We start from the raw sequence: 16,374 nt of genomic DNA on the forward strand, positions 1-16,374 counted from the left end.
TGCCTAAAATATCAGGGATTTGCAGTTTTTTTTCAATTGTCCTTTCAGGCAGTTTAATACTACTCCTAGTGTACAAACTGCGACCGGGATTATTTGTGTTTTAACTGTGTATAGACTATTACTCCAAGGTCAATGGAGCATAATTGCTCCACGTATTATTCTCCTTCTCTCTCACATTCCTGTCTCAGGTATTTAAAAGTCTACAATCTGCCAGCAGTTCTTTTGCGATCTTCTCAATGACGACAAAATCCGAACGATTATGTTCCAATTGCTTGGCCGTTATGATAATTCCATCCCACTATAACTCTCCATTGGCATCCTCACTTGTTCTCACTTCATCAGGCACATCCTCAAACTATTTTTCACCACACTTCACCCCTACCCTCTTATACACCTTCCAATAAATCCGGAGTACCATGTAGTCGTGTCTTTTGCGGTACTGTCTCTGTGCCATTCCAATACACCCTGTTGCAAAGTGCACAAATGACTCCGAGGTATTACCACAAAGCCGGCATTCTGTAGCAACTTCGTCTCCTAGAACCATTTTTGAACAATCCTGCTCCTAATGCCTTCTCTTTTGCTGTACAAACAAGCGCTTTAGTATACTTAGCGAGGTACCCAGCACTAAGCCATTGCCATGATCTTTCATCAGCCATTAATGCAATATCCTGGAAGAATCTTTCATGCATTTTCTTCCTAGCCAGTTCCTGGCTGTTACTCTATCCATACGTCTTACATAATCAGCCTTTGTCTCACCTACCTCCACTTCATTGGTCACAATAGTAAGCACACACTCCTCTCTTCTAACCACATGCTCCGTCAAGAACTTCTCCGCGGTTCTAACACAACTTTTTACATTTTCAATTCTCTCCAACTGTCTTTCCTCTTTTGATACAGCTTTGAAACGCTACTTCGAATGTAAAATATACCCAACATTGCTAAAATTTTTCTGGTTTTGAAATCCCTGGCATGCAAGTCCTTGTCAGACAATTCTAAAATTCCCACACTGTATCTCAAAACACTAATTCTCCCTTTATTCACTGATTTCATAAGATTTATTCCATACAGTGTCGACTTTGCAATTAGTTTCACTCTTCTAAGATGCTTCTTTATTACGTTCTTCTTCATTTCTCTGTTCATAATACCTACACACTCCAACTCCTCTAAATACTTCTTCCCTGTATCTTCTATTTCTTTCAAGATTTCTCTATTTTACAGTACTATTCCATTCGAATGAAAGTTACTCCTCTTTTCATCACACACACCGCGCATTTACTATCACATACTCCATCCTAATGTATCCTGGGTATGATCCCACAAGTTCTACCAGTCTCTTCATTTCCTTTTCATTTCTGCTGAATATTTTCAAACCATCCATAAAGAGTAGATGGTTGAGGCGTCTGCACCAGATCCAAAGTTATGCATTAGTTTTATTTTCTTCAAGAGGATGCTCAGTGGTAGCATTATCATTACAAAAAGAAGTGGCGATAACGGATCTACTTGAAATAATCCATGTATAATGCCAACTTGCCCCATCTTCTCTCTGTTTGCTGTCAGCACCGTTTTCCATTGAGACATACTTGTCTCCAAAAGCCCTACGGCATTCCCAGCAACCTTAATCACCAATAGTGTTTCACGTATTTAGGATTGAGGAACCATGTCATAAGTCTTTCTGTAATCGATCCACACTACGCTCAGATTACTCTTCTTCTTTTTTGCATCCTGCATTAATGCTTTCTCAATTAGTAGTTGTTCCTTGTTCCTCTCGAGCCTTTCCGACACCCCCTCTGTCCGTCAGGAAAAACACCATTACTCTCAGGATGCTCGTAAATTTTCTCCACAGAGATTCCAGTCAACAGTTTCCACATCAGAGGCAGGCATGCAATTGGTCTATAATTATTGGCATCTTTTCCCTTTACAAGATCTTTCCTAATCAGTGTTATTCCTCCCTTCAAAACCCAATCAGGGACATCAGCCGATTTTACAACCCTTTGTAGGTCAGAAGCTATAGGTGAATAAAGCCATGGAAACTGTTTAAGCCAGAAGCCCATCACTCCATCTGGCCCAGGTGCCTTCGAGTTTGTCATCCTTCGTATGCCAGCCTTAATGTCATGGATTGATATATCAACGTTCTTCATCTGCTACAGTCCTTATAGCCTTTCTCTGACCTCTCCCAACGAGCTAGCCTTCTTATTATATAACCCTTCGACAGACCAAATCCCACTCAAGCTCTTACTGGTATCTTTTGCATTTGGAGTGTTTTTATTCCCGCCTGTTTACTAGCATTCAATTCTTTATATAGCTCAGACTGATTGTTCCGGAAAAAGGTTGTTCTGCCGAAACGCAACACTTTCTCCAACAAAGTTCCGAATTTTCATACCACCAGTGTGAATCTTCTGTTTCAACATTGTTAGGACGATCATCGTTCACTTTTCCAACAATCTATATCTCCTTTCAAGCTCGTCCTTAGCTTTCTGTCCTAGTTTAACTCCTTTTCTTATTTCTTCGATTCTATCAATCTCTTTCCGCCACCGTTTAATACTTTCTTCAAGACGCCTCTGTCAACACGGCCTTTTATACTTCATTTCTCAATTTTCTCTTGTATTAAGCCAAGACGTTTCGCAATAACTATGACGCTGCATACAGAAGCCTGTTAATTTCCGTAACCGATATGTTCTTTCTTATGATGTTGTCAAATACTCCTTGAACAATTTTTACTTCGCTTTTCACCTTCAAACTATCACTAGTCATTATGCTTGGAATATGTATGATGTCGTCTCTAAGAAGAACCTAGCTTAACTTCAGAAGTACTTCTTTTTTCTACGGAAGTCAAATTTCGAACTTTATCATCACTTCTCCATACATCTTCTCCTTTCACTGGTTCCATTGCCTCATAGGCAATGATGACATCTGCCTTAAACCCTTTAAGCTCATTCTCAGCACTTCCCCTTACCATACGATTATATTCCTCCCAGTTGCCCGCTTCCCATCCGCGCTTACATTTCACTTCTGCACGCCCACTCTCTCAGTGCTTTCATCAGAGGTAATTTCATCAATTTTATTTTCGTTATTCATTTTGTTCCTAACCATCCGTTCAATCCTTTCTCTTGAAAGTAGGTTGTTATTTGTAATTTGTTTTAAGCACTTCTAGCTTATCCTTCTCTCGATTCCCATTATTCTTTCACATTTCGGATATATCCACCAGATTCGGTACTTCCACTTCTTACAAATCATTCCCACATGACTCTTCTTTCCTCATGCGTCCATGGTTTTTTTTTGCCATTTCCTGTTTCAGCTTCCTTCGTATATTGGGACCCTCTCTAATAATTCTCACTCCCCCTATACCAATCCACATCCCTATAATTTAGAGCAGTTGTATGGTGACGACAGGACTCACTCTGTTGATCAGTGGGACACCTACTTGACTTGAGACGATCTCAAGATGTTCTAGCCTCATTCCCGTCGTTATTTTCATATATTAATATTTGATATTCTCCTATAAATGAGGTTAGTGAATTTTAGGTTACACCAGCACCGAAAGGTTTATCGAGATATCATCTCTAAGAGGGTGTCCCAGCCCGGTTAAAGATTCCCCTGCGACATTTCTCCTCAACCAGCACCAATATTACCATTACCATCATCAACAACAATAGAAATAACACCTATAATGATAATAGTAGTACTAATATTGTTAGTAATAATAATAATAACAACAGCAATGACACAAAACAATACCTACAACATGAGCTACAACAATAATACAAACATACAAGTATACAAACATTGCTACCACCTGTTCTACTACTACTGATCATAATACTAGTAAAAACCAATAATATATGCACAAAGTTATGAACAGTACATAGGAACCGAGGAAAGCCGGACTGAACTTCAAGTATATTAATAATTCTCATACATAAACAAAAATAAGGTATTTTTATTCGAAACTGTACAGCCGACGGTGTCAGTTGTCTCATGAAACAATCAGAAAATCATCTAGATAACCCTACAATTGGTTTATAAGAGAATATTATGCTAAGTTGAGATTCCCAGTGAATGTCTAAATTGTTTAGTTTGAATGAAGAATTAAATTACAAAAGTTAAGTTTCCTGCTTCCATTTGCTCTAAGAAGACACATTCATGTCTAATAGGCATCTCTTATATCAAAGAACCTACAGTTGATTCATATAACTGGCATAGTGCATATACGGTTATCATTGCTTGTTAGTAAAAAAAAGTAAAACATCATAGTGTAGCTAGGCTTTAAATAGAAAAACTATCATTGCGAACACACTTCCTTCATATCAAAGCATCTATAATTTATTTTACATGTAAACCCTTTTAGGTTGTGTTTTAAAAAGAATTCTTAAATGCAGTTGCGATGTGAGCTTGTTTACAGTGTTTATTTTCGTCTGTTTATTCATATTCAGATATTATTTCGATTGCCGATTATCGATGACGTAACGCTACAAAATCTTATTAATCTAATTGCCAGTCATATAAATATGTTCGTGGTAATTTTCTGAAAATCGACCCAGCCGTGTTCCTGCCAATGTAGATTTAATTCGCAGACACATACATAAACGGAGACACATTTTCTGTAAATATAGGAGTTAAAAGCCTATACATAAATGTGCATGTCCAGTAAAAAAGTAAAGGCAAATATATTTTAGTAGACTTTACTCTTATTTTTAATGTAAATATTATATCGAATTTTTGAAGTTAAAGTAATCTGGATATATATATATATATATATATATATATATATATATATATATATATATATATATATATTTTACATATGCATCATCACTTATCAAGGCGGATCGGACACTCAAGGTTAAAGAGTGTAGAGTAGTCAAAAGGACAATATAGTAATCAATAGTAATGAAAGTTCGGTAAATTTGTGAACTTAAGTGGAACGGCTCATCAGAAACTTATTTAAAAGAGGTCACTCAAGGATAAGGGTTAAGAGTGTACAGTAGAAATTGGACAATATAGTAATCATTAGTAATGAACATTTGGTAAATTTGATAACTTATATGGAACGGCTCATCAAGAACTTATTTACGTTAGACTTGAAGACAACCATATTGTAGTCAGCCGGAAAGCAGGAAAACGGAAGACAATTACACAGGCGTGCAGTTCTAAGAAAGAAGCTTTTATCATGGAATCGACATTTAGGTTTAGACACAGATAAAGAGTGGGGATAATATTGATAATGTTTTCAGCTAGTCTAGTGTTTCTTGTGAAAGTTTGGCGAGGGGGAACCATAGATTGAAGCTCAGTCGAACACTTTCCATGAAAATAACGATAAAGCAGAGACAAACTCGTAACATCTCTTCTGTGAGATAGAGGTTGCAGCGAAGAGAAAAGGACATTTCCCACCAGGCCACGAAGTCTATTTTGAACCCTATCAAGGCAGGACAAGTCATTTCTAGCAGCTCCTGCCCATATGTGGCAACAGTATTCCATCCTTGGACGTATCTGGCTCTTATATAGATAGAGAATTGCAGCAGCAGTGAGATATCTACTGGATCGATAGAAGGATCCGACCATTTTTCCAGCGGTCTTTGCAACAGATTGGATGTACGTATTCCATTTAAGATCAGGAGTAAAGGTCAAGCCCAGAAGCGCGTCAAAACTTGAGGCCTCCCCAAGAGGAGTGCCATTCATTTTAATTGATGCCAGATGGGGATCAGAACGTTGATGATGTAAAGATAGAAGCTTGGTTTTGGATGCATTAAAAGTTAGCAGCCACTCCTTCCCCCATTGTACAACGTGATCAAGATCAGAGGAGAGAGAATCGGAGAGAACTTGGTCGGTTACTGTTTTAGATGTGCTACCATAGATGGTAGTGTCGTCAGCAAAAATGTCTACGAATGATGTAAGGATGTGATTTGGAAGATCATTAACGTAGATCAGGAAAATAGTTGGGCCCAGGATGGACCCCTGAGGGACTCCAGCATTTATACTGTGAGCTTCTGATTTTTGCCCATCAACTACTACTCTTATGACCCTATCAGAGAGAAATGATTTAATAATTGACAAGACATTTCCAGCTGTACCATAGCTGGAGATCTTGTGAAGTAAACCTTTATGCCATACCCTATCAAAGGCCTTTGATATGTCAAAAGCAATCGCCCTAGAAAGGTTGCCTCTGTCGAGACATTTGCTAATCCTATGAGATATAACTGTAAGCACATCTGCTGTAGATCTAGCAGAACGGAAAACATATTGTGTGTCACTAAGAAGGTTTTTTTGCTGATATGGTTGATTACTTCTCTATTTAACACAGATTCCAGCAACTTACTCATGACGCACAGGAAAATTACTGGCCTTTACTGAGAGGGGGATGAACAATCACCTGAATTCTTAAATACAGGGAATACTGATGAGATTTTCCAAGGTGATGGGAAGCAATTTTTCTTAAGACAACGTTTAATCAGTTTTGTAAGTATGGGTGCTAGTTCTGGTTGAAGTTTTTTGAGTACTATAATTGGAATGCCGTCAGGGCCGGTTGCTTTACTGGAATCAAGGTTTTTGATTAGCTTGGCAACATCACATACATATATTTGTATATCGCATAGTGTGTTTTCTGATACAGGAGAACATATTGGGGGTTGGCGGCCTTGGTCGCAAAGGGTAGAATTGGCTGCAAAGTTCTTGGCAAAGAGTTTGGCTGTGTCTGATGCTGACGAGATTAACTCAGATCCATTGATGATAGTTGGGATAGAGCACGCACTTCTGTTCAAGATTCTGTTTGCAATTTGCCAAAACTGGTGGGAACCAAGCCGCTGCTAAGCTACTTTGGATTTGACGGACTAAGCATACAACTCTCTGTCGTTCTTTATTACTTTCTAACAATGGTTGCTGGCAGTCCTGAAAGCGGTTTTAGTTTCCATACATCTATTACGTTGGAAGCAGTGGAAAAAGTGATTTCTGTGCGCAATAGCAGCAGCACATTCTGGAGAAAACCATGGCTGGCCGTTAAGTTTTTGCTGGAACTTTTTCGAGGGTATAAAATTGTATATACCTACAATTAACCATTCTGTCAGGTCTGATACTATAGACGACACATCCTTTTTAAACATGGAATGCAGAGGAAGATCCGATATAAATGTACGGAAACTATCCCAGTCAGCCATAGTGTATCGATATACTGTACGATTGAGACGTACATTTGAGGACTTATTACATTTCATTTTTATCTTAATTGATACAACTGAGTGGTCGGAAAATCCAAGAGGAGACAGAACGGAAACTGAACATAGTTCAGGGCAAGATGTGAGATAAAGGTCTAGGAGACTTGCATACTGGCCGTCATTGTCGGGCACACGGGTGGGTTCGTGAACAATCTGAGTGAGGTCATAAGCAATGGAGAAATCATGACAGAATCTCCCCTCATCCTCGGTATTGTTTTAATGGGTCAACCATTTCCCATTGTGAACATTGAAGTCTCAACATACGTGAATGTTAGCTGAAGGATATGCTGATAAAACTTGGTCAATTTGCTCAGATATGCTTTTAAAGATAGTAACTCCGCTGTTATGGCGGCGATAGAGAGTAAATATAAATGCCGTAGTGTGAGCTAGTGCAAATCGGAAGCACATATAGGGTAAGTTAGGATCTTCTCTGGAGATGTCCCTACCACATGGAAAGCCATCTTTTATATAGGCACATATTCCGTGCTCATGGCGATCTTGGGGGTCAGATTTGGAAGTTAGGTTAGAGTATCCTTTAATTACGAACTCATTTAGGGAAATAGTCTGTCGAATTCCAGTTTCGCTTAAAAATAAAAGGTATGATTTAGTCTCCGGTAATTGGGCTTACACCTCTGGAAGGTTAGAACGTAGGCCCCTGATGTTGGAGAAGGAGACATGGTAGTGGGGGTCTACGTTAGAAGTTTCAGATCCGGGTTTAATCGTGTATTTTTTATTGAAACTTGTCATGATGGAATTTTGGAGTTTGTTGACTAGGTCGTTCGACTTGCTTAGAGCAGGGCAGAGAGGGGAAACAATGAGAGAAAAGTAACGAAGATGTTTTATTGCATATGTGTAATAAGATGCAGTATAATAATAATAATAATAATAATAATAATAATAATAATAATAATTACATTATTAATAATAATGAAAATAATAATATGAATATAATGACTTATCATTTTGATTTTATTTTAAACGTTTCATAAAAAAAAGTATCTGCCGGATATATAGGGGAAGTCGGGGTAAGTTCAGCCAATTTTCCATTTTGGCTCTTCAGAACCCAAACGACTAATTATTTTGCAAAGATGAGTGTATTATTATAAAATTCTTTTATTTGGGAACATTTTGAAACAAGTTGCAGTTTTCTGCTAGTACACCTAAACCGACCATGTGCTTTACAAAAATGCATATCAAATGGCTCAACTTGCCACGACCATAGGGCAAGTTGATCCAACCTCTGGGGTAAGTTGTGCCACACAGGGGTAAGTTGTGCCACGCAAAAATATGTTGCAAATAAAGAAAGAACAAGCCCAAAATTTTGCTGTGGTTATAAAACAAATTATAATAATGAAGTAGAAATGTTAATTACAGCGAATGAACCAGCGCAAAATTTGAAACATATATCTGAAAGTAAGTTAATGAAGTTGCCACTGTGACAAGTCACAGCTGAAAACGAGCTGGCTAGAACAACGGACAGAACTGCCAACACTATTTGGCTGTGGCAGCTTGTAAACAACATCTTCTGCATTGAAACCCACTTCGTCCTTTGGGTTTGGAACAAACACAGGCTTGCCCGTTCCTTCCTTCCCAGCAACTTTTTGAAGGAAAACACCTTCAAACTCAAAGTCCTCCCCGTTGAGAGTGTCAACCCGGGCAATATAGTTCACAGTTCGTGATTTGCCAGCACATTTGACAACCACAAAGTCACCTTCGATTCTTGGGCTATCCAGATCAATATCACCATCACTATCTGATGACACATCATCAAATTCAAAATCTGAATCATCAGTGTCACTTGAACATGGGCTTTTAGATCTCAGGGGGCATGACTTTTTCCCACCAGCATTGAACAAACACTGCTTTGTTTTTGTTAATAAGCTCCTCTTTCTATTTTCAGTAAGGGCTATCAGCTTCTGTCGTTCAGGGCTGTCAGTCAAAATCTTTGAGCTGCCCTTTTTGTGACCACCTCTTCTTGCCTTTCTTGGGGCTGCTTTCGGAAATGGCTGAATTACAGATGGTGAAATGTATGGACGATGCATGACATCATGTGAGCTAGATGAAACACAAGACCCAGATGCGGATGGTTGCATAAGATCATCTTCTTGCTCTTTTTGTGGTCGGACATCATCACTGTGCACGGGCAAGACTGCTCCAGGAACCTCACCTGATGGTCCTGCATCTTCCACAGTAGAATTTGCCTCAAGGCTTTCTGCAGCCACATTTTGCTCACGGTCAGTTGGAAGAGAAGGGGAAATGTCAATTTCACTAAAGATGCCCCGGTTAAATGGATGAATGCCCGAGGCTTGGAATCCAGCAGCAATGTTCAATGGTGTCATGTCAATCATCTGGGCTTGGTTCACTAGAGCTGGGATTTCATATATTGTTACTGTTTTTCCTGGATTGGATCGTAGCCACCCATTCATGTCTCTGTTGTACGCTGTTTTGAAGGGTCCATACACTGACCGGTTGAGCGGCTGGAGACGATGGGAAGTGTGTGGTGGAATGGTCAGTAAGACAACGCCATGAGATCTTGCTGTGTTCACAACATTCAAAGAAATGTGTGTGTCATGGTTGTCGTTGATTAAGAGGATTTTCTTTCCTGGTGAGCATCTGGTGTGCTTGATGATGTGATTTAAATATTCCACAAACACCTCTTCATTCATCCAGCCATTTCTTATTGCCCTCCCTATGCACTGTGTTGGTCCACCTCTGATGAAGTGATCTCTGTAGTGGACTCTGGATGAACATAGGAGGCACGACTGATCCAATTGCACTCACAGTGTACACCACCGTTACCAATTCCCCGCGTTCAGCGGAGGTGATTGAACCAACTTGTTTCTTTCCTTTTTCTGTGACAACGACTCCAGGGTTTTGAACGGTGGTGCACCCAGTCTCATCAGCGTTGTAAATGTCATTTGGTGAGAACTTGTAATTGTCCATTATCTGTCTCAAGTTGTTGAAAAATTTATCAACAACTGGGCGGTTGAAGGCTGGGGCACGCCTAAAAGATGCTGCTTCTGTCACTCTAATTGCCAGGTTCCGGCGCTTCTTGAAGCCTAACCACCAATCATGTCCTGCTTTTTTCTCACGATCCCAACTTGGTGGCAGATTGAGACAGTTTTCTTTAGCAAACTCATATGCCAGTGTGCGACATCTTCTCAATGACAAACCATGAAACATGTCTGATAATTGTTTCACGTGGTCAGCCAAATCTCTTTCCATTTCAGGACTAAAAACCAATTGCCATAAGGAAACAGGTGTGTAAGCAGTCCCTGCTGGTTGACTGTCTTGTTTGTCCATGCACCGCTTCAGTGTCATTCGATCAATGTTCAAGTCCTTTGCAGCACTCCTCACACTCTGACCTCCAGTAACAGCGGCAGCAGCCCGTTCCATAACGTATGTAGGAGTTTGTCCACGATTTGTCTTTCGCACGTAGTGGCACATGTCTGGTGGGCTTTTTTTCTGTGAAACACACAAAAAAGAAAAATGAAGTTAACACAATAAATCCGATAATGATGTAGAATATTACTAGAGTGAACTAGTTGATTCAGTGGAGTTCCTGGCATAAGTCTGGAACATTGAACAATGAATGCCAGAACAGCTGGCATTTGTAGAGAGGCACCTGCCTCTCCTGGCATGTTTAGCCAATCAGGCGCCTCCAAATGGAATAACCCACCATGCCTGACTAATTGTAGGCTAGTCCGTAATGGTGGAGAGAGGAGGTAAGTGCATTCTTGATTCTACAATGATAATAATAATGTTAAAAATAATAATGATAATAGTAATAATAAAAATAATAATTATTATTATTAGAATAACAAAGCGCCTGTACAGCATGCAAATTCCTATCCAAGCACGGCTTACACATCTTAAACATTTACCAGGTAACCCATAGATATAATTCTTATACAAGTAGAGCATGTAACTTATACAACATGCATTTTGAATTCACTCTATAACAGGCCTACTGATGTGGTTGCACATTCATCTGTTTCTTGAAAACGTGTAAAAAGACATATGGGGCAAGTTGAGCCAGTGGCACAACTTACCCCATTAGCATTGGCTCAACTTACCCCAGTCTGACCTCATTTGATTGTCTGTTCAAATGCATGCATCTCATGTGTGGTGAATGTAAAAATCTTTTACAGGTATGAAGGCAAGTAATTGAACAAACAACTACCATATATTATATCTAATCAAACTATTACTACACACAAGAAACATGCATTCACCTCTGTAACGCTTTATTTTACTTTTTTGGCACGAAATATGATTTTCTTTTACTGCATCAACCTCCGATATTGGTTCAGCAAAACAAAATGGTGGAGGTTAAAGTCACGTGATCAGTTGTTTATAGATTGCATACAAACTTGGATTGGCTTAGTCAATTGTGGTTAAAAGGGGGTGGCTCAACTTACCCCTATGCTCAACTTACCCCGACTTCCCCTATACTCCAATATTTGCCGGTTCTTTCATTTAACCGGTGGTTAAACGAAAAAAATGTATTGACATGTGAGTGTTACCTAGTACCTTGAAAGGATTAAAGCCACCATAGATTTGTTTTCCTCCTTACATCCAGGATTTTACATTTCATGATTAGCAGTCATTGTGGATATCAGTATACGTGTTTCTGCCTCAATGTCTATTTCTCTTATCCTAAGTACCTTAAATGTTTAGAAAAGATAATAACTTCAATTGTCTGTCCATTGCTTTTTGCTAATAATGTGCATACCTACATAAATATTTGCTAATATTCCCCCTCTGAAAAAAACAGAAAAATCATAAAAAACTAATGGGTTAAGACAGCAATTTTTTAAAATTATATTCATTATTTTCAAACAATAAAAATTAATCCTTTTGAAAATTTACTCCTTGAAAACATAAATGTAAATGTCTTAATTTTAACACACACACACACACACACACACACACATATATATATATATATATATATATATATATATATATATATATATACATATATATATATATGAATATATACACATAATATATATATGAATATATATCCATATAGATATGTAAATGTATAAATAGTAATATATATATACATATATATATACATATATATATATATATATATATTATTACTATTTATTCGAGGGTAAACAGTTACATTTGGTCTCTGCAAATAATTATATGTTTCAGTCAATGAGACATCATCTGCGTCCTTGAAGTAGTGTACGCAACTGTTTTCTATTGCGTAAAATGCTTCAGGGTAGATGGCTGCTTGTAGCGCCCAAATGTTACCGTTATGGAGCACTATTTAACAACGTCGATGTTTTCATCAGTCCCAACTTTTGAAAAACTTAAACATGAATATATATATATATATATATATATATATATATATATATATATATATATATATATATATATATATATATATATACAACTCTGTGTATGTGTTTTATATCTAATGTTGTTAATATTAGGTTTCAAATTCCTGCATGTATCCATGTAAAATAGAACATTAGAGTTCTAGACTAAATATGTTAGATCAAATTAAATAACTAGTACATTCCTTTATTCAGATGATAATACGCTATTATTTAATGAATTCGACCTGAAACATACGTAACTAATCAAATTGGAATAATCAGATAACATTATACTACATCGTTGTTTCCCAAACTGTATAAATTCCGCATACACCAAAATCATGCCGTTATAAAATTAGCAAGTCGCAAAGTGGAAATATTAAGAGTGTCGGACAGAATAAAATAATGCATGTTAAATTTATATGGATTAATTCAAGTAAACTACATTTACATTTTATTAAACGTGTTTCATAATATAAATATGATGGACTCTCCCGTCAATTTCGACGTATGAGATTCGGAAAACCCATATTTATAAAACTCTTTTATGCGTTTGCCTCTGATGAATTTTTAGTCCAGCAAGGGACTTGCAAACAAGGCCACAAATAGAACATGATTGAAGATTTAACGCTGCAGATATTGGTGCGGCTGCTAGTCGTTTTGCTTTTACTCTGTTTGATTTAAGTTGCCCTAAGCTTTCAGATTGAAACCTCTGGAGACCTTCAAAACACCTTGATCTCCATCCTTGTCGGTCATTCACCTCATCTCCAAGACTTCTGTATGGTATGTTCACTGCAGGCAAGTTACTCTTGAACTTGTCCTTGTACCTAAGCCAAGGACGTCCGACAATTCTTTTACCACCCTCAAATTGACTGTACATCGCATTTTTTGGAATTCTGCCATCGGATATAAATATATGTATATATACATATGTATATATATATTTATATATATATATATATATATATATATATTTATATGTGTGTATATTCTATCATCGGATATAAATATACATGTATATATATATACACACATATTTATATATATATATATATATATGCATATATGCTTACACATAGCCTTGTAATATATATACATATATTTATATATATATATACATATATATATATATATATATATATATATATATATATATATATATATATATATATATATATATATACAAGTAGTACTGCCCGACCTTGCTCGGGAATGTATAAAACAATAAGAAACACCATGTCACTTTTGAAGAGACGTATTATTCTTAGGATAGAAGAATTTTAAGGTCTCTGTATCATTCACTTTCTCAAGTAAAATAATACTTCACCTACCCTAGGACAGGAATTACATTTGCATGAAATAATTGTATCGTCCTTATGATAGCTAATGTACAAACGAAAATGGAAGGGAGTTTGCTTTCGGTAGGCCGGGTAATATATAACATATACTTAAAATAATTTCACGTTCCCAACGACGGTTGATTTAAATACACACATGAAACAATTGAACCTAGACTCAACAGGTATTTGCAAAATATATGAAATAATTTCCCTCCCCACATAGGCCATCATAATTTAATGAAAAATATTATCATGTTTATAGCTTGGATCATTAGGATTTCTAAATTTTTACATAAATAGATTTTCTTTTTTAATTATTAGTTTTTCTTTGCTTTACGGTAGATTTCAACATTACAAGCTTTCTTTCTTTTCTTACTACTAGCACTATAAATTAATGCATAAATACATCGATACAGTTGCTATTAGGCAACCTTGTCTCATTATTAAATTCCCCATTACTGTGTTTCATTTTCTTTGATCACAACCGCCACCAATTTTCTGAGAAAATAACAAACAAACGTCGGTTTCGGTAGATTAGTGAATAGGTTTTACAATGAATAAACCAATACTTTAGAAGCTTAGTGATTGAGCAACCGTCGGTTCACTTTAAAATTCCACATAACTGTGTTCTTTCAATTTCCGCCTACCGATGTCATCATATGTATTGAAATGATATCATATATTGAACATAAGACAACAAGTTTTCTAAATATCCACATAAATGCATATACACAGATGATGATTAGGAAACTGTTACTTAACCCTTATATTGCTTATTAATGTAGTTCTTCCCTCCCCACCAGCGAGAACATAATAGTAAGAGAAATTATTTTGTTTCCGGAATATTCTACACGTATTCTTTGTTTTTGTAATGTGACATTGTGGGAGATGTTTTGTGACCTCAAAACGGACATTACTCTTTCTAGTTCCGCCCTAAAAGAGAAGGTTTAGTAATCTTTATAGAAGCTCAGAGCACGTTTAAACGCAACGTAATCATGCTCCTTCTATCTAGCACTAAAACCGTGACGTCATTCCCGAATAATACAATTGAAACATTCAGAAAAATATGGATCACCCATTACAGATACTGGCTTAGTCCACTTTCACAGGACCCCAACAATATATATAAGAATTACAGTAATTTGAAGATCATAAACTGTTTCAGTCATTTCCTGGACTAGCTCAATATCCTACTAACACAAATAAATATTATGAGAACATACAAAACATAAAGTAATTTTGAGGTTAAAAGTAATCAGAAATTTCCAGGTATCACGTGCGCATCGATATTATTACTTGAAAATCAGTATATATTTCTAGGTATGTTATAAACATACCTTCATCCAAACGCTTATTAAAGTGTAAAAATGGCCATAAGGGTAAGCTGACGTCATTTCCGTCAACATGATTCCGCATTTTTTACAAGATGTATCCGAATACAGAAGAACTGTATGGACACTTAAAAAATTAAAGGATATTTCGGAAATTAAAGACCCTCCCCATTGCAAAACACAATCAGCTGACCCATTTAGAATTACATGTTTAACCAAATTTGCAGTATTATTTTTCTGAGAGTCTTCTCATAATGATGCCAACTCTGTTATTGTTTGTCGCATTTTTCGGAGGTTTAAACAGGCTATAAAACACACAGAAAACACATACAATTTTGCCCTTTATATATATATATATATATATATATATATATATATATATATATATATATATATATATATAAATATATATGTATATATATATATACATGTATCTGTGTGTCCGTGTATGTATATATATATATATATATACATCTATATATATATATTACATATAAAAAATTGTTATACCCGTGTACATTTTATATATATATATATATATATATATATATATATATATATATATATATATATGTGTGTGTGTGTGTGTGTGTGTGTGTGTGTGTGTGTGTGTGTGTGTGTGTGTGTGTGTGTGTGTGTACCGTAGCAGCTCCGTCCGGCTTTTCTTTGCTTTAATTTTACGTGCCTATGTATATAATAAAAAGTGTGAAAATGTACAGTACTGCATTTCTATATAATAGTCTTCCTTAACTACCATAGGGAACAGTTAGTAGACACAGAAGACGTAGACTTTTTAAAAAAAATGTGACCCCAATTTTGACAACTTAGCATTTCTTGCTTTGGGGTCAAATGGAATTTTAAGTTAGATCCCTGTCGAAGTAAACTATATCTTAAATGTCACGTGTTAAGACCGAAAATTGGCGGAGAACTTTGTAGTATTTTCAAAGGACAAATCATCGCATTTTGACCCCGTAACCGCTCAATTTCTGGCCGACAACAGATTAAAAAGATGTTTCCCAAATTTAAATACCCTTATGCAAAATTTTGAGTCAGTAGATCAAAAATTAACAGAGATATTTGGTAGGAAAATGCACAAAGACACACACAGAGACAAACATTTCACTTCATATATATATATATATATATATATATATAT

The sequence above is a fragment of the Euprymna scolopes genome, chromosome 5 (genome assembly GCF_053919585.1).
Source record: "Euprymna scolopes isolate OS-2025 chromosome 5, ASM5391958v1, whole genome shotgun sequence".
NCBI lineage: Eukaryota > Metazoa > Mollusca > Cephalopoda > Sepiida > Sepiolidae > Euprymna > Euprymna scolopes.